The 25,611-nt window shown below is 31.4% G+C and overlaps 1 non-coding gene across 1 annotated transcript; it reads left to right on the forward strand.

The window, feature by feature from the left end:
• Positions 1–24,415: 24,415 nt before the first annotated feature.
• Positions 24,416–24,488, forward strand: Trnak-cuu. Its single transcript has one exon. It is a non-coding gene; the product is annotated as a tRNA-Lys (tRNA).
• Positions 24,489–25,611: the final 1,123 nt, after the last annotated feature.

The raw sequence follows: 25,611 nt of genomic DNA on the forward strand, positions 1-25,611 counted from the left end.
ACTTGATTTGCAAAAAAAAAACACTATCTTTTTCATTTTCTGATATGTTTTAGGGTATATAAAATGCCAACTTTGCAGAAATTTTCAACTTGTGCAAAAAATCTTCGACCGAGTTATAAATTTTTGAATCAATACAGATTTTTTCAAGAAATCGAAATACCAATCGCAAAAAATTTTCAAATTCATGTTTCGATGTAAAATCGAACTTGCAATCAAAAAATACTTTGGAGAAATTTTGATTAAGTGCACCGTTTTCAAGTTATAGCCATTTTTAGGTAACTTTTTTGGAAATAGTGCACATGTTTGCCAACTTTTGAAAAAATATTTTCGAAAAGCTGAGAAAATTCTTTATATTTTGCTTTTTTTAACATTGTTGATACGACCTTAAGTTGCTCAGCAACTTTTTGCCGAAGACACCAAATCGATCAAAAAATTACTTCAAAAGATAAAGATGTTTGAATTTTCATACATCATTTTTGTATGGACAGCTGCCCAATTTGTATGAAAAATTATATAGACAAACTAATGATGTAAAATAAATGGCTTTTTTGGGAAAACCGAAGGCACCAAAAAATCGAATGACCGAAATCTGAGAGAATTGCTCACATACAAAAGAAAAATAAATAAAAATAAATTAAATCCAATGTCAAGCTCAACTTTTAAAATTTTGAAGCAAACCAAATATATTTGCATTATTACAGTAATGCTACTTCATCAAATTTATTTGTTTTTGTTAAGTTTTAAGTCATAATCCAATCTGTGGTGGATTGGTTTGATTAAAAATACCAAAATAATCCTTATACAAACTTGAAATAAAGATTGCAATGGACTCATTTTTTATTATTTGCCCACCCTCTAGAATTCGGTAAATATTTAAAACGGCCTTAAATTTCCAAAACTTTCGTTTTATTTATTCCATTTTCCTAGGAAAAATGTTTCTTTTAAATGATGATTTATAGAAAAAAATATTCCACGTCAAGTCAGCAGGATCCAGATCAAAAGTGCTACGATTTGGCTCACACAGTTCAGACTCGATTATCCGAAGCCTCATTTATTCGATTCGATTCGATTAGATTAGATTAGATTAGATTAGATTAGATTAGATTAGATTAGATTAGATTAGATTAGATTAGATTAGATTAGATTAGATAAGATTAGATTAGATTAGATTAGATTAGATTAGATTATATTAGATTAAATTAGATTAAATTAGATTAGATGAAATTAGATAAGATTAGATTAGATTAGGTTAGATTAGATTGGATTAGATTAGATTATTTTCTGTTTTTTTCAACATCAAATTCGAGTTCCTCGTCCCAATTTATTCAAATTATGTCTCCGGACCGGCTGAACAAATTTTCGCTCGCCAAGTTTCAATAGAAAGGCGATTTGTTAGGCTTTTAATGAAAAAAATACTAAAACGTTTTAAAAACATCGCTAAATACACTTGAACATCAAAAGATAATTTTGTTTGATGATTTGAAGGTTTTGGGATCAAAAAGTTTTCTATGATTTTTCAGGATATTTTACGTAACATATCGAAAAGAGAAGTTAATAACAGTATTTTGAGATATGTTTTTTCGAAAAAAAAATTGGTCTATCAATCGAATTAAAACTACCATGCTGCTCCATCAAAATGAGTTCTAGGTACATTTTGCTGTCGTCGCATGGTGCTTTATGTTCAATTATTGGAATTATAAAAAATAATTTTAAGTTGAAATTCTTGAAAAAAAAAAATCAATCTGGAAATATTTTTGGAGATAAAGACACTTTCTGCGTAATATTTTGACAAAAAGCAGAGAAAATGTCTTTTACCTAATTCTGGTTTAAACTTTGCTGAACTGGATTGCTTAATTTTAATTATGTTAAATTTAATTTTCGTTAATACTTGAAGAGAAACCCTCCCAAGTTTCTTATATACCTACTGAAAGGATTAGGACATGGGAATGTCAGTGATTTAGAAATTTTAAATCAATTAAGCTAGTTGAAAATATTTTAGAAGTTTGTGTCCCTTGACTCTGACCAAAGTCGAAAATATAAAAACAGAAATTATAAGCCATGGTTTTCACATTTCAATTAAAAAAATTAAATGTATTTTTCAGCAGGCAACAGAAATAGAAATATTTAACCCCCTGCAACCTAACCCCGCCTCTAGACGGGCTTCGATCTGAAAAATCGTAAAAAAAACATTTTTCAGCCAGTTTTTGATCTTTCAAAAGCATTGGAAAGAAGAACTCTTGAAATTTTAGAAAATTTTAGTGTTGGAAGTTTAACTTGTTTTATGTGCCAATGTTTTTAAAAATGTATTTTTTTAGTGGTCAACTGTGGCTGTTTTTTACTAACATTTCCGATATTTTTAGTAAAAAGAAGTATGCAGTAATTTTTGTAGTGTCCCAGACTATGCCTCTACGTATTTTTTACATTATAAATGATGAAGGTGTCATTCTATAGCAGAAAATGTGAAAACAAGCAAAACACTGAAAGGTGACATGAACTAAATAAGATAAATGCAAATTAAGAAGCAAAAATAAAACAAGAAAAACATAAAACGAGAGAAGTAAAGTTTTTCATAGAACAAAAGTTGCTCAAAATAACCTCCTAAACATGGCAAAAATAAAAAAAAATCGAAAAAAAATGTGGGCAGTAGAGGGTTAAAGCGAACTTAAACATGCTTAATATGATTACACTACTCGACAAAACAAAACTTGTGTCAAGGGATTAACGGTATCTCATCCGTTCCTGAGAGAAAAGGCATCCCCGAATCCGATGCAATCGACAGAATTTGATTTTATGTCCACGCGGACTGACGAGAAGTTGGTACATTTTTTAACATAAAAAATCGAACAATTTAAAAAAAAACCATGCGTCTCCTCCCAATTATATGAGCCATCTACAAGAATATGGAAACGCCTGGTGCATAGCCATTTCCTTTAAGCACAACGGAAACAACCAATACAAATGTATAAAAAAGTTGTCAAGTTCTCGAGGGTCCACAGCTAGCATTTTTGTACGATTATAAAAATAAATATTAAAAGTTTAAAATTAATTTATTTAAAAAACATATTTTTTGATTTATTTGTTTACTAAAATTTTATGGATCTCAAAGGTCTATAGGTACTTCGGGATGTCCATGGTCATCCAAGGACTGCCTGGAGTTAAGATCTACGAGTCTACCGCCGTAGCAAGCAAGAGGTCGTCGGATTTTGACCCCGGATCATGTGCGTATAGCATCAGTGCATATGGTAGACTACTATATGAATGTGTTGGGATGTTCATGGTCATCCAATGACTCCCTGGAATTAAGATCTACGAGTCTACCGCCGTAACAAGCAAGAGGTCGTCGGATTTTGACCCCGGATCATGTGCGTATAGCATCAGTGGATATGGTAGACTACTGTATGAATGTGTTGGGATGTTCATGGTCATCCGAGGACTCTCTGGAGTTAAGATCTACAAGTCTACCGCCGTAACAAGCAAGAGGTCGTCGGATTTTGACCCCGGATCATGTGCGTATAGCATCAGTGGATATGGTAGACTACTATATGAATGTGTTGGGATGTTCATGGTCATCCAAGGACTCCCTGGAGTTAAGATCTACGAGTCTACCGCCGTAACAAGCAAGAGGTCGTCGGATTTTGACCCCGGATCTTGTGTGTATAGCATCAGTGCATATGGTAGACTACTGTATGAATGTGTTGGGATGTCCATGGTCATCCGAGGACTCCCTGGTGTTAAGATCTACGAGTCTACCGCCGTAACAAGCAAGAGGTCGTCGGATTTTGACCCCGGATCATGTGCGTATAGCATCAGTGCATATGGTAGACTATTATATGAATGTATTGGGATGTTCATGGTCATCCGAGGACTCCCTGAAGTTAAGATCTACGAGTCTACCGCCGTAACAAGCAAGAGGTCGTCGGATTTTGACCCCGAATCTTGTGTGTATAGCATCAGTGCATATGGTAGACTACTGTATGAATGTGTTGGAATGTCCATGGTCATCCGAGGACTCCCTGGAGTTAAGATCTACGAGTCTACCGCCGTAACAAGCAAGAGGTCGTCGGATTTTGACCCCGGATCATGTGCGTATAGCATTAGTGCATATGGTAGACTACTGAATGAATGTGTTGGGATGTCCATGGTCATCCGAGGACTCCCTGGAGTTAAGATCTACGAGTCTACCGCCGTAACAAGCAAGAGGTCGTCGGATTTTGACCCCGAATCTTGTGTGTATAGCATCAGTGCTTATGATAGACTACTGTATGAATGTGTTGTGATGTTCATGGTCACCCAAGGACTCCCTGGAGTTAAGATCTACGAGTCTACCGCCATAAAGAAAGAGGTCGTTGGATTTTGACCCTGGATCATGTGCTTCATTCATTCACATTCATATAGTAGTCTACCATATGCACTAATGCTATACGCACATGATCCGGGGTCAAAATCCGACGACCTCTTGCTTGCTACGGCGGTAGACTTGTAGATCTTAATGGTCATCCGAGGACTCCCTGGTTTTAAGATCTATGAGATCTTAAAGATCAAAATCCGACGACCTCTTGCTTGCTACGGCGGTAGACTCGTAGATCTTAACTCCAGGGAGTCCTTGGATGACCATGAATATCCCAACACATTCATATAGTAGTCTACCATATCCACTGATGCTAAACACACAAGATTCGGGGTCAAAATCCGACGATCTCTTGCTTGTTACGGCGGTAGACTCGTAGATCTTAACTCCAAGGAGTCCTTGGATGACCATGAACATCCCAACACATTCATATAGTAGTCTACCATATGCACTGATGCTATACGCACATGATCCGGGGTCAAAATCCGACGACCTCTTGCTTGCTACGGTGGTAGACTTGTAGATCTTAACTCCAGAGAGTCCTCGGATGACCATGAACATCCCAACACATTCATATAGTAGTCTACCATATGCACTGATGCTATACGCACATGATCCGGGGTCAAAATCCGACGACCTCTTGCTTGTTACGGCGGTAGACTCGTAGATCTTAACACCAGGGAGTCCTCGGATGACCATGGACATCCCAACACATTCATACAGTAGTCTAATATATCCACTGATGCTATACGCACTAATCCGGGGTCAAATCCGACGACCTCTACGGCGGTAGACTCGTAGATCTTAACACCAGGGTCCTCGGATGACCATGAACATCCCAACACATTCATACAGTAGTCTACCATATCCACTGATGCTATACGCACATGATCCGGGGTCAAATCCGACGACCTCTTGCTTGTTACGGCGGTAGACTCGTAGATCTTAACTCCAGGGAGTCATTGGATGACCATGAACATCCCAACACATTCATATAGTAGTCTACCATATGCACTGATGCTATACGCACATGATCCGGGGTCAAAATCCGACGACCTCTTGCTTGCTACGGCGGTAGACTCGTAGATCTTAACTCCAGGCAGTCCTTGGATGACCATGGACATCCCGAAGTACCCATAGACCTTTGAGATCCATAAAATTTTAGTAAACAAATAAATCAAAAAATATGTTTTTTAAATAAATTAATTTTAAACTTTTAATATTTATTTTTTATAATCGTACAAAAAATGCTAGCTGTGGACCCCTCGAGAACTTGACAACTTTTTTTATACATTTGTATTGGTTGTTTCCGTTGTGCTTAAAGGAAATGGCTATGCACCAGGCGCTTCCATATTCTTGTAGATGGCTCATATAATTGGGAGGAGACGCATGGTTTTTTTAAATTGTTCGATTTTTATGTTAAAAATGTACCAACTTCTCGTCAGTCCGCGTGGACATAAAATCAAATTCTGTCGATTGCATCGGATTCGGGGATGCCTTTTCTCTCAGGAACGGATGAGATACCGTTAATCCCTTGACACAAGTTTTGTTTTGTCGAGTAGTGATTATCGCAGGAAAATGTAATTCAAATTGTTTTCAGTTGATTAGACTTTCAGGGTTGTTACGGACGGCGCGGATCGCGCGGATGGCGCGTTTCGCGCGGATAGCGCGGATCTGGCGCGGATTTGCTGGCTAATTTTGCCCAGGCGCGGATTTCGCGCGGATGGCAATTTTGATAAATATATTAAAGAGAGATAGAATAACTTTCAAGTTATTAAGAAAATATTATCAGGAATTACGATAATTTGTAAGAATTACATATTTTTATTAATGGAATTTTTTTTCAGAAAATGTTTGTTTGTATTTTCTTAGTACGAACCGTCGAAAAATGAAGATGAAGATTATGTAGAAATTATTTTTTATATGTTTCTTGTCATTTCTTAACATCTCCGGCTCTGAATATTTAATTTCTTTTGAGTTTTGAGTAATGATTTTTAACCTTATTTATTTTTAATTGTATACTGGATTTAGTAAATTTTTAAACTTTTCCCGAAGATATAGACATTGGAATGTGTAACAAAAACGATTATTGGTGCTTGTTCTGGTGGGCGCCAAATATGAGCTTGATTGGACGTAAGAGAAGCTGGCATCAACTTTCGAATTTTAGATTGAATTTAATCGGTAGAAATATTTTTTTTCTAAATTTAAACATTCTTGGCGAAAATAAAATGATCAGAACATTCCAAAATCAAAGCTTCAGAAATTGAAAAATTCGAAACTCTTTTATTTTAATAGTTTTTAACAAAAAAAAAATACACACACAATAATTTTTTTTGGAAATTTTTAAAATTGTTATTTAAAAAATCTGAAATTTCTAAATTAAAAGTTTGAGAAATCTGAAATTCAAAATAACAAAAAACTTTGGGTAATCAAAAATTTAAAGAGTAAATCAATATCAAATTCAAAACAATATAGAAAACAAAAAAAATCTAAAATCTCAAAGTATTCTTAAATTCTTAAATTCTTAAATTATTAAATTATTAAATTCTTAAATTCTTAAATTCTTAAATTCTTAAATTCTTAAATTCTTAAATTCTTAAATTCTTAAATTCTTAAGAATCTTTTTTTTTCCATGACCCTTTCCTTGACCGTCTCTTGAGGTATTTTTTAAAAATGGGTTTATTGCTTTCATTCCTTTAAACATAAAACGAGTTTTTTTTATCAATTACTTTCTGATTTAATTTTTCTTAGTTAAAAATATTTTTTTTTAAATGTTGGTCGCGATATTTTTATATGGCGCGGATTTCGCGCGGTTTCGGGTTTTAGGTCGGCGCGGATTTTTTTTCGAGTTTCCCGTAACAACCCTGGACTTTTATAACCACATAAAGTTTGAAAAATATTTGGAGCGACCTACGTTTTTTTCGAATTGATTTAGATTTTTATTTGATGTCACACAAATTAGGTTCTCAGATCTAAACTGGTTGAGGTAAAAAGAAGAGTTTTGTTTCATTTTCTGAAATCAATTATTTTAAATTCTTAATTTTTTAAGAAAAAAAAAAGTGTATAACAGATCAAAATTGAATTTACTAAACATTATGATAAAAATGAGCAAATTAATCATTGATCCAAAATTCTACTTCCACCAACCGGCAGCGTCGTCATGTTCTACCCAGAATAGCAGTCTTTCTGGCGCCAGCCTTCAATATACAAAGCCCCAGTGGCGGTGGCTACAGTTTCAAATTTCCCCTCCAACGGAAGGAAAAACCCAAGAAATGTGTACATAAAAGTGCCCAATTTCGTACACACACACTGCGTCAATCCCAAAACTCGGGGAAATCTGGCATGTTCTCGCCGCCAGACCACGTGGGGCTTCTCACCGAAAACTGGCCAAGGAGATGTTTTATGTACTCAACTCACTACAGTATACTATGTAGAAGCGGTTTGATGTTAGTACGTTTATCTACTGATGCTACTGCTGGGCTAGGAAAGCAAAGATGGTCGACTTTGTGGCGCCAGCCAGAGTTTTTTTTTTCGATTTCAAAAGCTTAAGGATTCTGGTGAACTTCCCGTTAACGCCAAGTAGGCAAAATCTCCGCAGTAATTTGTATGCAATTCTAAGGAAGCTGAAGAGTTTTAGTAATAATCATACGTAACAAATAAACGTTGCCAATAAAACTTGCAGTAATTCGCAACCGCATTTTATTATCAATTTACGATTGATAAATCTGTTTTTGTCTACCCACAGCGAGAGATAGTTCCCATAAAATTCCGCCCATTACAATAACGATAAAAATATGAACGGTCCCCCCTTCCGAACTACATTCTCCCCCCTTTGGACACAGGACAAAACCTCAACTCTACAAAGCCAGTCGTGGTCTCTGGGAGGACTCTGCGCGAGCGCGACATAATGGCGTCATTAGATTTCCGCCACAATGAAACCACTGTTGCGGAAATGTTATATTTTTGGACACTTTCTCGCTGGCAAAGTTTTTGCGGAGAAGAAAAGTGGGATTTTTTTTTTGTTTGTTTCTTGACGGGATTTGAAATTAAGGAAAACGTGTATGCGAATCAGCATCTGTTGTGAATTTCCGCTCTCAACTTTTCTTTGGTATTTGGCTTTTTTGTGTACGGAAAGATGAATGGTTTCTGCTGAATGGTTTTGGTCGGTGGCTGGAGCGGTGCCAAGTTGTTGGAAAGGATGTTCGTATTTTGGGAATAGATTTTGGTTTGTGCAGAAACAGACATTGATAATTGCGTTTGATTTCGTGGCGCATATTTTACAGCTGAGCAGTTGTCTAGAATTTTGCAAAAGAAATCTTGATTTAATTATTTGTGATTTTTTTTCAATTTGTATGACATCGAGTTCTTATGTCCAAATAAGCCACTTTGCATCATTAGTTTCTTCATACAAGTCTCCATACAAATATAGGGGCTGTCCAAAGAAAAGTGTTAAGAAAACATTCGATAATCTGCATCCCGAGAAGGGATTTTCTGATCGATTTTATGTCTTCGGCAAACTTTTTGATTAAACAATAGTCACAAAAAATACCCATGAAAAAAAATCACAAAATCTCGATTTCGACAAACATAACACAGCGTAACAAAATATTTTTTTTATTTTTTGGCAGCACGAAAAAAAATGCTCCTCTAGGGATCGGCTTCCCGAACAAAATGCAACCTGGCGCATATTTTTATTGTTATCCTAACTCGAGATATTCAATGCAGAAGTTTTGTATATGAATCACCCCCGTCGGAAAATATTTTTTATTTTGTTTTCTCTGTAACTTTTGATCAATTAGGTCTTTTGGACGCTTCCGGTGTCATTCGACGGTAAATTGTTAGAAAAACTCAAGATTTGGTCCCATTGGCCGGTTCCGTAACCGGTTCCGGAGAAATCCGGAATATTGGCCAAAACTGTGCAAAAACTTCAAAATTTTGAAGTTTTTTGCTCTTAATGCGAAGTGAACGCACTATAGCATGAAACAATCCATACAAACTAAAAAAATGTTGGTCTCAGCATGTTTGAAGGTGTTTAATTGAAAAGGTGGCCATTGAGAACCGGTTCCGGTGAATCCGGATCCGGAAACTCCGGAAAAATTAAGCAATATTTTCACAATTCCAATGTGTCAGACAGATATAAATAAAAGTGTTGTTGAAGCATTCTTTGCTACTTCATATTCATATTACCACAAAAACATGGCCAAGTGGCCAACGGGAACCTGCTCTAAATGTTCCGGATCAGGGAACCTGTGGAAATTATATATTTTTTATTAATGTTATGAAGCAGTTTTTATTAAGACATTTTCAATGTATCTGGAAAAAATCTGAATTGATTCAAAATCAAAATCAGAAATGTGGCCAAGTGGCCAACGGTAACCTGTTCTGAATGTTCCGGATCATGGAACCAGTGGACTTTTGACATTTTTTTTAATTTTAAAGGCAGTTTTTTATTAAGAAATTTTCAAGGTTTCTGGAAAAATATGAATTAATCCGAAATATAAATAAAGGTGTTGTTGAAGCATTCTTTGCTACTTCATATTCATATTACCACAAAAACATGGCCAAGTGGCCAACGGGAACCTGCTCTGAATGTTCCGGATCAGGGAACCTGTGGAAATTATATATTTTTTATTAATGTTATGAAGCAGTTTTTATTAAGACATTTTCAATGTATCTGGAAAAAATCTGAATTGATTCAAAATCAAAATCAGAAATGTGGCCAAATGGCCAACGGGAACCGGTTCTGAATATTCCGGATCAGGGAACCAGTGGTCACTTGAAATGTGTATTAATTTAAAATAGCATAATTTAATCAGGAAATTTTCTAGTTTTCTACAAAAATCAGAATTATTTAAAATCAGAATCAGAAATATGCCCAGGTAACCAACAGGAACCCGTTTTAAATGTTCTGGATTAGGGAACCAGTGAACATTTGAAGTTTTTATCAAGTTTTCAAAAAACATGTTTAGATTAATGAAATTTAAAAATTCCTGTAAAAATTAGGAACATATTCGATATCAGAATTAGAAATATTGCCAAGTGGCCTACGGGAACTCGTTCTGAATGTTTCGGATCATGTTACCAGAGGAAATTTGAATTTTTAATTAATTTTAAAAATGCATATTTTAATTAATGAAATTTTAAATCCCTGGAAAATCTGAATGTATTTAGAATAAGAAATAAAAATGATGCCAAGTGGCCGACTGTTCCGGATCAGCGAGCCAGTGGTCACTTGGCATATTTTAATTTAGAAATTTTCTAGATTTCTAGAAAAATCTGAATTTATTTGAAATCAGAATTGAAAATGTTGTCAAGTGGCCAACGAGAATCTGTTCTGACTGATCCGGATCAGGGAACCAGAAATCACATAAAAGTTTATTAATTAAATAAAAACATTTTTTAATTAAGAATATTTCTAGATTTCTAGAAAAATCTAAATTTATTTTAAATCATACTTAAAAATTTTGCCAAGTGGCCAACGTGAACCTGTTCTGACTGGTCACAATTTTTATTAATTTAAAAAATATATATTTATTTTACTGATTTGTTTTAAAGTTTTGGAAAAAATCACAGTTTATTTAAAATCAGATTTAGTAAAATTGCCAAGTGGCCAACGGAAACCCATTCTGAATGTTCCGGTTCAGGGAACCAGTGGTTATTTGAAATGTTTATTAATTAAAAAAAGCATATTTTAATAAGGAAATTTTGTAGTTTTCTAGAAAAATCTGAATTTATTCAAAATCAGAATCAGAAATGTGGCCAGGTGACCAACAGGAACCCGCTTTAAATAATCCGGATTAGAGAACCAGTGAACATTTGAAATTTTTATCATGTTTTCAAAAACATATTTTGATTAATGAAATTTTAAAATTCCTGTAAAAATTAGAATATATTTAAAATTAGAAATCAAAATGTTGCCAAGTGGCCAACTGTTCCGGATCAGGGAACCAGTGTTTACTTGACTTTTTGTTTTGTTTATTTTATAAAGCATATTTCAATTATGAAATTTTCTAGATTTCTTGGAAAATCTAAATTTATTTGAAATCAGAATTGAAAATGTTGTCAAGTGGCCAACGAGAACCTATTCTGACTAGTCACAATTTTTATTATTTTTAAAAAAATATATTTATTTTACAGATTTTTTTAAAAATTTTGGAAAAAATCACAATTTATTTGAAAACAGAATCAGAAATGTTTCCAAGTGGCCAATGAAAACCCATTTTCAATGTTCCGGATCAGGGAACCAGTAGTCACTTGAAATGTTTATTGATTTAAAAAAAAGCATAATTTAATTAGGAAATTTTCTAGTTTTCTAGAAATAGCAGAATTTATTCAAAATAAGAATCAGAAATGTGGCCAGGTGACTAACAAAAACCCGTATTAAATGTTCTGGATTAGGGACCAGTCCCAGAACATTTGATTTTTTAATTAATTTTAATAAAGCATATTTAATTTTTATTTAAATTGCTGGAAAATCTGAATTTATTTAAAATTAGAAATATAAATGTTGTCAAGTGGCCATCGAGAACCTGTTCTGACTGGTCACAATTTTTATTAATTTAAAAAAATACTGATTTTGGAAAAAATCACAATTTATTTGAAATCAGAATCAGAAATGTGGCCAGGTGACCAACAGGAACCCGTTTTAAATCTTCTGGATCAGGGAACCAGTGAACATCTGAAATTACTATCAAGTTTTCAAAAAACATATTTTGATTAATGAAATTTTAAAATTCCTGTTAAATATCAGAACATCTTCGAAATGAGAATTAAAAATGTTGCCAAGTAGCCAACAAGATCCTGTTCTGACTGGTCACAATGTTTATTAATTTATTATAAAGAATTACTTTCAAGTTATTAAGAAAAATATTTTCAAGAATTACGCAAATTTGTTTTTTTTCCATTGATTGCAATGAAAATTTCTCATTAATAGATTTTTTTTCTGAAAATGTTTGTATTTTCTTAATACGAACCGTCGAAAAATTTCGATGAAGATTATGTAGAGATTATTTTTTAAATGTATGGTTGAGAATTTCTCAAATAAAATTATTACTACACTTAACTCATTTCTTAATATGTCCGCCTCTGAATATGTAATTTCTTTTGAGTTTTGAGTAATGTTTTTTTCAAAATTTAAACATTTTTGGCGAAAAATAAAAAGATCAGAACATTCAAAAATTAATGCTTCATTATTCAAAATTCAAATTTCATCAATTCGAAACTTTTTTATATTTTAATAGTTTTTCTAAACAATTTTTAAAATTCAGATTATTTCATTCATATTATTAAAATTCAGATTATTTCCAAAATCGTAATTAAAATAATCCAAAATTTCTAAATTCAGAATTTTAAAAATCTCCAAAAACTTAAAAATCAAAAATTCAAAATTTATAGAAAAATCAAATTTAAAAAAATCAAAATTAAAAAAACAATATTTGAAAACTAAAAATATAAAATTTAAAACAATTTTGCAAACAAAAAAAACAAAAATCTCAAAATTCGCAAAAAAATTCTTAAATTCTTGAATTCTTAAATTCTTAAATTCTTAAATTCTTAAATTCTTAAATTCTTAAATTCTTAAATTCTTAAATTCTTAAATTCTTAAATTCTTAAATTCTTAAATTCTTAAATTCTTAAATTCTTAAATTCTTAAATTCTTAAATTCTTAAATTCTTAAATTCTTAAATTCTTAAATTCTTAAATTCTTAAATTCTTAAATTCTTAAATTCTTAAATTCTTAAATTCTTAAATTCTTAAATTCTTAAATTCTTAAATTCTTAAATTCTTAAATTCTTAAATTCTTAAATTCTTAAATTCTTAAATTCTTAAATTCTTAAATTCTTAAATTCTTAAATTCTTAAATTCTTAAATTCTTAAATTCTTAAATTCTTAAATTCTTAAATTCTTAAATTCTTAAATTCTTAAATTCTTAAATTCTTAAATTCTTAAATTCTTAAATTCTTAAATTCTTAAATTCTTAAATTCTTAAATTCTTAAATTCTTAAATTCTTAAATTCTTAAATTCTTAAATTCTTAAATTCTTAAATTCTTAAATTCTTAAATTCTTAAATTCTTAAATTCTTAAATTCTTAAATTCTTAAATTCTTAAATTCTTAAATTCTTAAATTCTTAAATTCTTAAATTCTTAAATTCTTAAATTCTTAAATTCTTAAATTCTTAAATTCTTAAATTCTTAAATTCTTAAATTCTTAAATTCTTAAATTCTTAAATTCTTAAATTCTTAAATTCTTAAATTCTTAAATTCTTAAATTCTTAAATTCTTAAATTCTTAAATTCTTAAATTCTTAAATTCTTAAATTCTTAAATTCTTAAATTCTTAAATTCTTAAATTCTTAAATTCTTAAATTCTTAAATTCTTAAATTCTTAAATTCTTAAATTCTTAAATTCTTAAATTCTTAATTCTTAAATTCTTAAATTCTTAAATTCTTAAATTCTTAAATTCTTAAATTCTTAAATTCTTAAATTCTTAAATTCTTAAATTCTTAAATTCTTAAATTCTTAAATTCTTAAATTCTTAAATTCTTAAATTCTTAAATTCTTAAATTCTTAAATTCTTAAATTCTTAAATTCTTAAATTCTTAAATTCTTAAATTCTTAAATTCTTAAATTCTTAAATTCTTAAATTCTTAAATTCTTAAATTCTTAAATTCTTAAATTCTTAAATTCTTAAATTCTTAAATTCTTAAATTCTTAAATTCTTAAATTCTTAAATTCTTAAATTCTTAAATTCTTAAATTCTTAAATTCTTAAATTCTTAAATTCTTAAATTCTTAAATTCTTAAATTCTTAAATTCTTAAATTCTTAAATTCTTAAATTCTTAAATTCTTAAATTCTTAAATTCTTAAATTCTTAAATTCTTAAATTCTTAAATTCTTAAATTCTTAAATTCTTAAATTCTTAAATTCTTAAATTCTTAAATTCTTAAATTCTTAAATTCTTAAATTCTTAAATTCTTAAATTCTTAAATTCTTAAATTCTTAAATTCTTAAATTCTTAAATTCTTAAATTCTTAAATTCTTAAATTCTTAAATTCTTAAATTCTTAAATTCTTAAATTCTTAAATTCTTAAATTCTTAAATTCTTAAATTCTTAAATTCTTAAATTCTTAAATTCTTAAATTCTTAAATTCTTAAATTCTTAAATTCTTAAATTCTTAAATTCTTAAATTCTTAAATTCTTAAATTCTTAAATTCTTAAATTCTTAAATTCTTAAATTCTTAAATTCTTAAATTCTTAAATTCTTAAATTCTTAAATTCTTAAATTCTTAAATTCTTAAATTCTTAAATTCTTAAATTCTTAAATTCTTAAATTCTTAAATTCTTAAATTCTTAAATTCTTAAATTCTTAAATTCTTAAATTCTTAAATTCTTAAATTCTTAAATTCTTAAATTCTTAAATTCTTAAATTCTTAAATTCTTAAATTCTTAAATTCTTAAATTCTTAAATTCTTAAATTCTTAAATTCTTAAATTCTTAAATTCTTAAATTCTTAAATTCTTAAATTCTTAAATTCTTAAATTCTTAAATTTTTAAATTCTTAAATTCTTAAATTCTTAAATTCTTAAATTCTTAAATTCTTAAATTCTTAAATTCTTAAATTCTTAAATTCTTAAATTCTTAAATTCTTAAATTTTTAAATTCTTTAATTTTTGGAAGAAAATATTTCAAATATTGGAAATGAAATTTGTTTCGGAATTATTCGAAATTAAGTGTGGAATATGGAAAACAATCTGTATTAAAATTAATAGATTTTGAATTTTTAGAATTTCGAAATCTAAAATTCAATCATATTCAAATTTTAGATTTTGGTTTTTTGAGCTTATATTTTTAAAGTTAAATTTCATTTATTAGATTTTTAAATTTTGTTTATATTGGTTTATAATTTTCTATTTCGTTTATATTCGTCAAAATTATTGTAGTGTCCCTCTGATTCGCAAAAAAAAATTTTTGGTGACACTTTTCTTGACGTCTCTTTAGGTATTTTTTAAAAGGATTTTTTGCTATCATTCCTTCAAACATAAAACGAGTTTTTTTTTATCAAATACTTTCTGTATTAGTTTTTTGTTTGGAAATAATGTTTCTTGAATGTTTGTCGCGATTTTTTTATATGGCGTGAATTTCGCACGGATTGAGGTTTCGGTCAGCGCGGATTTGGCGCGGATTTTCTTTCGACTTTCCCGTAACAACCCTGCATGTCCACTGGTTTCTTGATCCGGAACAGTCAGAACGGATTCCCGTTGGCCACTTGGCAACATCTAATTCTGATTTCAAGTAAATTCTGAATTTTTACAGGAATTTTAAAATTTCATTTATCAAAATATGTTTTTGAAAACATGATAAAAATTTCAAATATTCACTGGTTCCCTAATCCAGAACATTTAATACGGGTTTTTGTTAGTCACCTGGCCACATTTCTGATTCTAATTTTGTATTAATTCTGCTATTTCTAGAAAACTAGAAAATTTCCTAATTAAATTATGCTTTTTTTAAATCTATAAACATTTCAAGTGACTACTGGTTCCCTGATCCGGAACATTCAAAATGGGTTTCCATTGGCCACTTGGAAACATTTCTAATTCTGTTTTCAAATAAATTGTGATTTTTTCCAAAATTTTTAAAAAATCTGTAAAATAAATATATTTATTTTAAAATAATAAAAATTGTGACTACTGAAATAATAAAAATTGTAACCACTGGTTCCCTGAACCGGAACATTCAGAATGGGTTTCCGTTGGCCACTTGGCAATTTTACTAAATCTGATTTTAAATAAACTGTGATTTTTTCCAAAACTTTAAAACAAATCAGTAAAATAAATATATATTTTTTAAATTAATAAAAATTGTGACCAGTCAGAACAGGTTCACGTTGGCCACTTGGCAAAATTTTTAAGTATGATTTAAAATAAATTTAGATTTTTCTAGAAATCTAGAAATATTCTTAATTAAAAAAATGTTTTTTATTTAATTAATAAACTTTTTATGTGATTTCTGGTTCCCTGATCTGGATCAGTCAGAACAGATTCTCGTTGGCCACTTGACAACATTTTCAATTCTGATTTCAAATAAATTCAGATTTTTCTAGAAATCTAGAAAATTTCTAAATTAAAATATGCCAAGTGACCACTGGCTCGCTGATCCGGAACAGTCGGCCACTTGGCATCATTTTTATTTCTTATTCTAAATACATTCAGATTTTCCAGGGATTTAAAAATTTCATTAATTAAAATATGCATTTTTAAAATTAATTAAAAATTCAAATTTCCTCTGGTAACATGATCCGAAACATTCAGAACGAGTTCCCGTAGGCCACTTGGCAATATTTCTAATTCTGATATCGAATATGTTCCTAATTTTTACAGGAATTTTAAATTTCATTAATCTAAATATGTTTTTGAAAACTTGATAAAAACTTCAAATGTTCACTGGTTCCCTAATCCAGAACATTTAAAACGGGTTCCTGTTGGTAACCTGGGCATATTTCTGATTCTGATTTTAATTAATTCTGATTTTTGTAGAAAACTAGAAAATTTCCTAATTAAATTATGCTATTTTAAATTAATACACATTTCAAGTGACCACTGGTTCCCTGATCCGGAATATTCAGAACGGGTTCCCGTTGGCCACTTGGCCACATTTCTGATTTTGATTTTGAATCAATTCAGATTTTTTCCAGATACATTGAAAATGTCTTAATAAAAACTGCTTCATAACATTAATAAAAAATATATAATTTCCACAGGTTCCCTGATCCGGAACATTCAGAGCAGGTTACCGTTGGCCACTTGGCCATGTTTTTGTGGTAATATGAATATGAAGTAGCAAAGAATGCTTCAAAAACACTTTTATTTATATTTCGGATTAATTCATATTTTTCCAGAAACCTTGAAAATTTCTTAATAAAAACTGCCTTTAAAATTAAAAAAATGTCAAGTGTCCACTGGTTCCATGATCCGGAACATTCAGAACAGGTTACCGTTGGTCACTTGGCCACATTTCTGATTTTGATTTTGAATCAATTCAGATTTTTTCCAGATACATTGAAAATGTCTTAATAAAAACTGCTTCATAACATTAATAAAAAATATATAATTTCCACAGGTTCCCTGATCCGGAACATTTAGAGCAGGTTCCCGTTGGCCACTTGGCCATGTTTTTGTGGTAATATGAATATGAAGTAGCAAAGAATGCTTCAACAACACTTTTATTTATATCTGTCTGACACATTGGAATTGTGAAAATATTGCTTAATTTTTCCGGAGTTTCCGGATCCGGATTCACCGGAACCGGTTCTCAATGGCCACCTTTTCAATTAAACACCTTCAAACATGCTGGGACCAATATTTTTTAGTTTGTATGGATTGTTTCATGCTATAGTGCGTTCACTTCGCATTAAGAGCAAAAACTTCAAAATTTTGAAGTTTTTGCACAGTTTTGGCCAATATTCCGGATTTCCTCCGGAACCGGTTACGGGAACCGGCCAATGGGACCAAATCTTGAGTTTTTCTAACAATTTACCGTCGAATGACACCGGAAGCGTCCAAAAAGACCTAATTGATCAAAAGTTACAGAGAAAACAAAATAAAAAATATTTTCCGACGGGGGGTGATTCATATGCAAAACTTCTGCATTGAATATCTCGAGTTAGGATAACAATAAAAATATGCGCCAGGTTGCATTTTGTTCGGGAAGCCGATCCCTAGAGGAGCATTTTTTTTCGTGCTGCCAAAAAATAAAAAAAATATTTTGTTACGCTGTGTAATTTACTTCGATTTTTTTTTCATTTTTTGACATCTAGATGTTTTTTTTCAAAAGGTTTGGTTTTGGCTAAGTTGTGATTTTTTGTTGAAAAAATAGTATTTAGTAGAAAGAATTGAAAAAGCACACACAAAAACCAAAAAATCATTTTTGCAATTCCGCTGTGAAACTGTCAACTTTTCCTGTCCTTCTGGAGTAACGAAACGGCCTACTTTTCATCATTTTATCGAAAAGTAACATTTTCAATATTTTTTTTTTGTTTTTAACGGTATTTTTATATGTGTTAAGGATGATTGGCATAAAATTTTATTCAAAGAGCGTTTTTCGGAATTGCAAAAAATGTTGTAAGCAACTTGTTGCAAAACATGATTTTTTCAGCACTCGTCGTATTTATCCAACTCAGTTTACCGTTGGATAAATGTATGACTCGTGCTGACAAAATCTTCTTTTTGCAACTTGTTACATAAACTACTATTGTAGATGGAAAATTAAATTCTAAATCGATTTTTTTTTAAATTGGATAAAGTGATTCCTGAGTTATAGCCATTTTTAGATTGAATTATTCTACACATAATATACATCCTAGTCCATCTTTTAAAAAAAATATTTGAAAAGCTTAGAAAATTTTTGTGTGAAATTTTCAGAACAACTATTTTCTAAATTCTAAAACCACGACAAACGTTTCAAAAGAACTTAAATAATTTTATTGGATTTGGATGGAAAAAGTTTCTTACAAATTAACAAATATACAATAAAAAATCGATTTGCGAAATTATAGAGAATTGCTCAGCTCCCAACTTTGGTCTTATCAGGATTTGAATCCTACTTTAATATCAAATTTCAAGCTATTTTTCCAAAATATGGGGGCAAAATCTAGCATAAATTGTTCAAAACATGATAGAAGTCTTTATCAGCCTTTACAAAGAATACTGTTTAAAAGGATTGTTATCCACGCTAAAATGTTGTGGTGAATTGTTCCAAATTTTATCTGAAGCCCTCGCAAAAATCTCGAAACACGTTTTTTTTTCAATTTGATTTGTCGATTTTAAACATGACACAAAAAATGCACCAAAGTAATCTTAGCATGCAAATTTTATTACGAATTCCGTTCAGTTAACAGTGTTCGGAAATTGTGATCAATAATAATAAAAATATAAATCACAGTTTTCAATTTAAAAATAAGCGATTTCTTAACTAACTTTTTTTTCACAAAATCAGCATTTTTTTCTATTTTTGCAAAAAAAAAATGTTTTTGGGAAAAAACAGAAACTTTAGTACAATAAAAATTTAACCCACTTTTTGAATGTAAATTTAATGCGAATTTTAACTGAAAAAATCATGTTTTTTTAGTTTTTAAATAGTGTCCATGATAATTCATTCCTGAAAATATTGTTTTCAAAACGTTCAGAATATTTACAATTGCCTAAGAGACAACCTGAAATTTCATGACCTTTTCCAAGTTTTTTTTTTGTTTAATTGTGGACCAAGACTTTTATTTCAAATGGGCATAATATTGAATGTTTGACACTCGAAAGCACAAAACAAACTGTTGAATCTGTCATAGAGCGTCCAATTTCCCGGTGTTACAAAATTACCGGGAAACGAGAAATTTTCGACAAATTTCTCGAGAAATCCCGGGATATTTTAAATTAATCAAAAATTGTTCTGATCCTGATTAATATTTTGCAACAAAATTACATCTTAAATGACTGTGAGGATCAATGAGTGCCTTGACTGCTTATTAAAAATATACATCGCCAAGAAAATTTGTGATTTTTTTTTAAATTTATAAGCTGTCCTTCAATTTGTTCAATATATCAACAAATATTGATAAGTATTTTTTTGTTAAGAAGTAAGTAATATTTTTTAATCACAGCATTTGGACAGTCAGTAAAACAAATCCATACTCCAAAATCATAAAATTGATTTAAAATTTGCCTGTGTGATCAGTTCGAGAGAATATAATAAAGATCAATATTAATAATTAAGTTGAAATTAGAAAAATTGCAGTATGTATGTTTTTTTTATTTCAAATAAAAACACATATTTCAAATAAAAACATAATTCATAAAATATGTTTTTCACGACAAATATTTTTTCAAGAAAATCTCACTGGTTTGAATTTATGAATGAAAAGATAACCATTGAATTTTACTTAAAAATATGCGTTTTACTTGAAATACCATTTATGTATACACAATCACAACTCAATGTTTTTAAATATTTTGAGCAAGTTTTTGAAACATGCTTGCCTTTTTCGGACACCTTTTATATAATACGAAGCAGTTTTACAATGATTTTTAATGATTCAGCATAATAAATGACTGCTGTTAAGGGACCATCCATAAACCACGTGGACACTTTAGGGTGGGGGGTATCGCGATTGTCCACGATCCATACAAAAAGTTTTTTTGTATGGACAATTGTCCACGAAGGGGGGGGGGGGGGTAATAGATTCCCAAAAAAGTGTCCACATGGTTTATGGATGGTCCCTAAAAGAATATTCATAGTAAAACAGTTGTTTAGTAGTTTCATGTTTAAACCTTTTACACTCTTGGTAGCTCTAGTGCGCAGTGTTGAAAATCTGGCGACTATGATTAATTTTGCGATTAATCGCTGCCTGTTACACCCCACGAATAAGACTGCTGAGAATAGTCTTTATTCTCAAATTGCCACGACTAGCTGTCATTCGTCAAGAGTGCTGTCGAAGATTGTAACAACCCATGACTGCTGGCAGTAAAGGGGCAAGATTGGATCTTGATCGCAGCAAGTTGATGACTAAACCCAATCATTCAAATTTTTATTCGTCTCTGCCACACCCAGCGATCAAGTGGCAGTCAGGAAAAACGAGATCAAAGCATACTCAGAGGGCCTTTCTTCAGGCAATCATTATTCGCTCGAAGAGATTTTTTTCAACCTTGCTAGTGCGCTATAAATTTTCAACTTAAAACTTTTAAATTTTCGAAGGCAATTTAACCTAAATCTTCTTGAACAACCCTTTTTGAGACATTTGATAATGCCAATTCAATTTTCATCCATGGTTAATACAAAAACGTAAAAAACAACTCAATTTTGATCTTGGCGGGAAGAGGTACCTTATATTCAAAATAACCAAAATTTATTTTCATATTCAAAATAACCAAAGTTTATTTTCATTCCATAAAATCGTAATTTTTGCCCAACAAATGATAAAAATTTTTGCTTCAGTACATAATATCCGGATTTTTTTTGAAAAGGTCCTGTAAGCTATTGTGCTTCATAAGTTTATAGGACCGAATCAAAAAAAGTCTAGAAAAAAATAATTTAAATAAACCCTGACATGTCATTTTTAGACGAGCTGAAAAGTTTGATAAGAATAGTACATTAAATGAAATAAAATTGAGTTCGTTCTTATTTTTTTTACAAATTTAAAAAATGTACCAAAATGATAAAAAAATTATACTTCCGCTTGAATTTCGGGAACTCCCAGCACATTTACAAATTTCCCGGGAAACGGGAAATATTAATTTTCGGGAAATCTTGGGAATTCCCGGCAAATTTTTTCCTGGGATGGGAAATTGGACGCTCTAATCTGTCGTTATGTTTTGAAAGTAGATTAACATTTGATGTTGAAATGTTTGAGGATGATATTTTATATCGACTGGTCTATGACTAAACTGGCTACAGGGTGACCGCCGGGGACCTTTCTAGCGGGAATTAAAAATTACAAATCGTAGAATTCGATGTAGAATCACCTATTGTTCAACTTTTTACACGGGCAAGTGCAAATTTACTGTGCAATTTACCAAAATTCCAAATATTTTAAACTAAATATACGACTTATCTACTTGTTTCTTCGAAAATTTCGTTTTTTGCCTTCCTCACGTTACTGAGGAAAAGCTATAAAATCACTCGAAAAATGAACATCTCAACTAGACCTCCTAGACCCACCTTCATGTATACCTATCGACTCAGAATCAAATTCTGAGCAAATGTCTGTGTGTGTGGTGGGATGTTGATCAAAAAATTGTCACTCGATTATCTCGACATTGGCTGAACCGATTTTGTCCGATATGGCGTCATTCGATCCATCTTGGGGTCCCATAAGTCGCTATTAAAAATTATGCAGTTTAGTTAAGTACTTCAAAAGTTATGCTAAAAAACGATTTTACAAAAGTCCGGAAGATTGTAAAAAGGGTGGTTTTTGTAAGAAAACCCGTCATGCTATACATTTTCAGAAAGGTATTAAAAAGACCTTTTCAACGCGTCCAAGACATTGAAGATCTGACATCAAAAGTTATAAGCACTTAAGTGTTATGTATACGCTTTTTGGAGGCCGGATCTCAGATATTTTGATGGAAACGTTGTCCGGATCTCTCATGCAACCATCGTTGGATAGGTATTCAAAAGACCTTTCAAACACGTTATAAGCACTTAAGTGTTATTTACGCACTTTTTGGATTTTGGATAGCACCCTTTAAATGTGAGGAAGACGCCAACCACTAAGGGTGGATTAAGTAAAGTTTTTTTTTATAATTTTAGTTAGTGTTATCCTCTTAGTTTTTGAGTTTTTTGAATTTTAAGGTTGTGGGCATAATAATTACCAAGAAATGTTTAACATTTCAAGCACTTCGACATTGGCCCATTTACATTGTTTAGCTTAATTTTATTGGTAGTTAATCACTAGTTAAGTACATATTTCGCTATTTTTTTCACATTCGCTTTGAACATTCCATTGTTTGTTCATGTTCAACTATTTTTGATTTGTTTTTCCAAACAAGTTTGCTTCACTTCATTGAATTGCATTTCAAATACCATTAAAAAAATGATAAAAAATATATACACGATTCGCAAACAATTAAATCAACCACGCACTTGAAGAACTTTTCTCAAACGTAAAACGTCCTTTTTACTACGCAAAGGATTAATAAAGGACAAAAAATCCTTTTAAACTAGCTCTGTCGACGCCGGTCGCCTTTACGACCTGTTTATGCGAATTAACGAAACTCCCATAAACAGGATAAATTATTGGACGCATAATCGCCCACATACAGAAACCCCTGCTCTTAAGGGGGGGCCAACAAATTGCGACCGATTTCGAGCATTCACTTTAGCATTGAAATTACTCCGCATATTAGTAATAATATGTGCAGAGCTCAGGCAGTATAATTTTTACAGCAGTTTGAGACGTACGAAAGCAGGGAGAAATGCAAAAGAGAGGGGTTCCAGGCAAATTTACATCCCTTGGCAAGCGAACGACCGGCTTAAGGCCGTTACGTACTTCTGTGCACTTTTCTGGCAAAAACGAAAATTTCAATCAAAATAATTGAAGTGCGCACATAAACCGGCCAAATTTCGCACAATTGCGCTCGCATTTAATTAACGACGATATTTATGTCACCGTTGGCGAATTTCGACAACATTAAACCCGACCTCAACCCGAAAATTTTCATTGCGCTGGAAAAGAACCCGCCAAAAACATAAATCTCGGCGCCCGGCAGCCAAAGGAGTGCGTGTTATTCAATTAGTATGATTGTAATGAAAATTTATGAATCAATTTGCTCTCGATTTCTTTCATCCACTCCGGTCGACGATTTGGGAAAATAAATTTATTAAATCAAAATACACTTACGCACCACGTCCGGGAGGAGAAAAAAGTTTTTCCACGGCCGACCCCGGGCTCATAATGATGACAACGGGAAATGGCACGCAACGGAACGGGATGATGCCTTCGAAAACATAATTTATGGTGCTGAACAAGGGCCGTCGAGGGTTCGAGGACAACTTGAAATGTTCTGCTGATGCTGCAGAGAAGAACAACAGACAGCAAACTATTGTGCTGTGTTCAGTTCGAATGTTGATACATTTTTATGGCCCAGCCACTCTCTCGTCGATAGACAGCACTTTTATTTATTTCGCCAAGGAGCATCCCGTTTCAAAAGAGTTCGAACATTGAAAAGCGATAAATTAGCGTGTTTTCACAGCGACACGTGTCCGGGCCGAGTCCATTCAGATGTTGTGGGAACGCTCCGATTGAGTATCAAAACAACATTAAGTCCGAGTGTCTATTCATATGAAACTTCTCTATAGGATCCAACAAGAATACGTCTCATCATTGCTGACCTTGGTGCCAAGATTAGAACGAGCAGCATGATCCCCTTACGCTTATGCTCAGAAACAGAATGGGTGATCTTCGCTTCGTTCTGCTCAGGTAATCAAACCTTACTCGAGGGTAGAAGAACCGACGCCGAAACGATGATTTCGGAGGCAAACAACAAATTGGTAAAAATGTAAAGAAATTTTATCTACTGCCCGGCTAGCTCAGTCGGTAGAGCATGAGACTCTTAATCTCAGGGTCGTGGGTTCGAGCCCCACGTTGGGCGGATATCATTTTTTTAAAATGAAATTTGAGGTAATTTTCAAGGTAAAGTTTTCTGCAAATCTGATGATGATGATTGTAACAGTTACATTAATTTTTGAAATCTGGCACAAACAGTACAAATAGAGTTTTTTGTTAAAAGGTATTATAAGCTATTGACTTTTATATGTTTTTAGGACCTATTCAAAACAAATTACTGATTCACTAGGTAGCTCCAGAAAATGTATTGTAGTTTTTCGTCGAGATTTCACAAAACTACTGAACATTTGCAGCAGTTTGTCATCTTTCGTAGCCAAGCGCTCAGCAGAATAATTCTGAGTTAGTAGAAATATAAATCTAGAGTTTTTTTTAAAGGTCCTATAAGCTATTGTATTTTATATGTTTATAGGACCCATAAAAAACTCTAGAAATGTATTCAAAAGAGTACAAATTCTTCCGAACCTTTTTCAAATGCATTTTTTCCGTTTTTTTTTACTGTAACGGCCTTAATAAAGAATGAGATGAAATGGTCATGTAACATTTTTCCTTGCCACTCACAAACAAGCGCCACCATTTAACAGCTACATTTGCATTTATTATCTTGCAACAAAAAAAAAAAAAAACGTTTGCTTCTCGGATTGAAGGATTGGTTGAAAAAATAAGTCTGCTTCAATTTAATGCCGTGCAAACAGGTCACTCTACATAGCAACAAAATTTTTTTTCGAAATTTTCGAAAAAATGTAGATAAATAAGCAAACACAAGATAAGTGGTTAAAAAATCACTTAAAACCAAGAGTGCAAAATTTATAAAACTAAAGAAATCGTATTTTAAAAATAACAAAAGTTGCTCAAAATTACATCCTAAACAATGAAAACACAGAATTTTTCGAAAAAAATCTGAAGTTGTAAAGTTTGTTGATGATTCGTTAACATTAAACAGAGTTTTATAATCATAGAACAATACAAGATCCTCTGTAATTATTAAAAGTCAAATGTAATTACAAAAGTCAACTTTGTCCTAACCAGGTCCCAGTACCGAAAAGGACCTAATAAAAAATAATTTTATGAAAAAAAAAAATCATAGAACAACAATAAAAAAAACAATTTTAAAACAACGTAAGGTTCTTGGGGGTAAGACGGTCAACTCT

Source organism: Culex quinquefasciatus, chromosome 3 (genome assembly GCF_015732765.1).
Source record: "Culex quinquefasciatus strain JHB chromosome 3, VPISU_Cqui_1.0_pri_paternal, whole genome shotgun sequence".
Classification (NCBI taxonomy): Eukaryota; Metazoa; Arthropoda; class Insecta; order Diptera; family Culicidae; genus Culex; species Culex quinquefasciatus.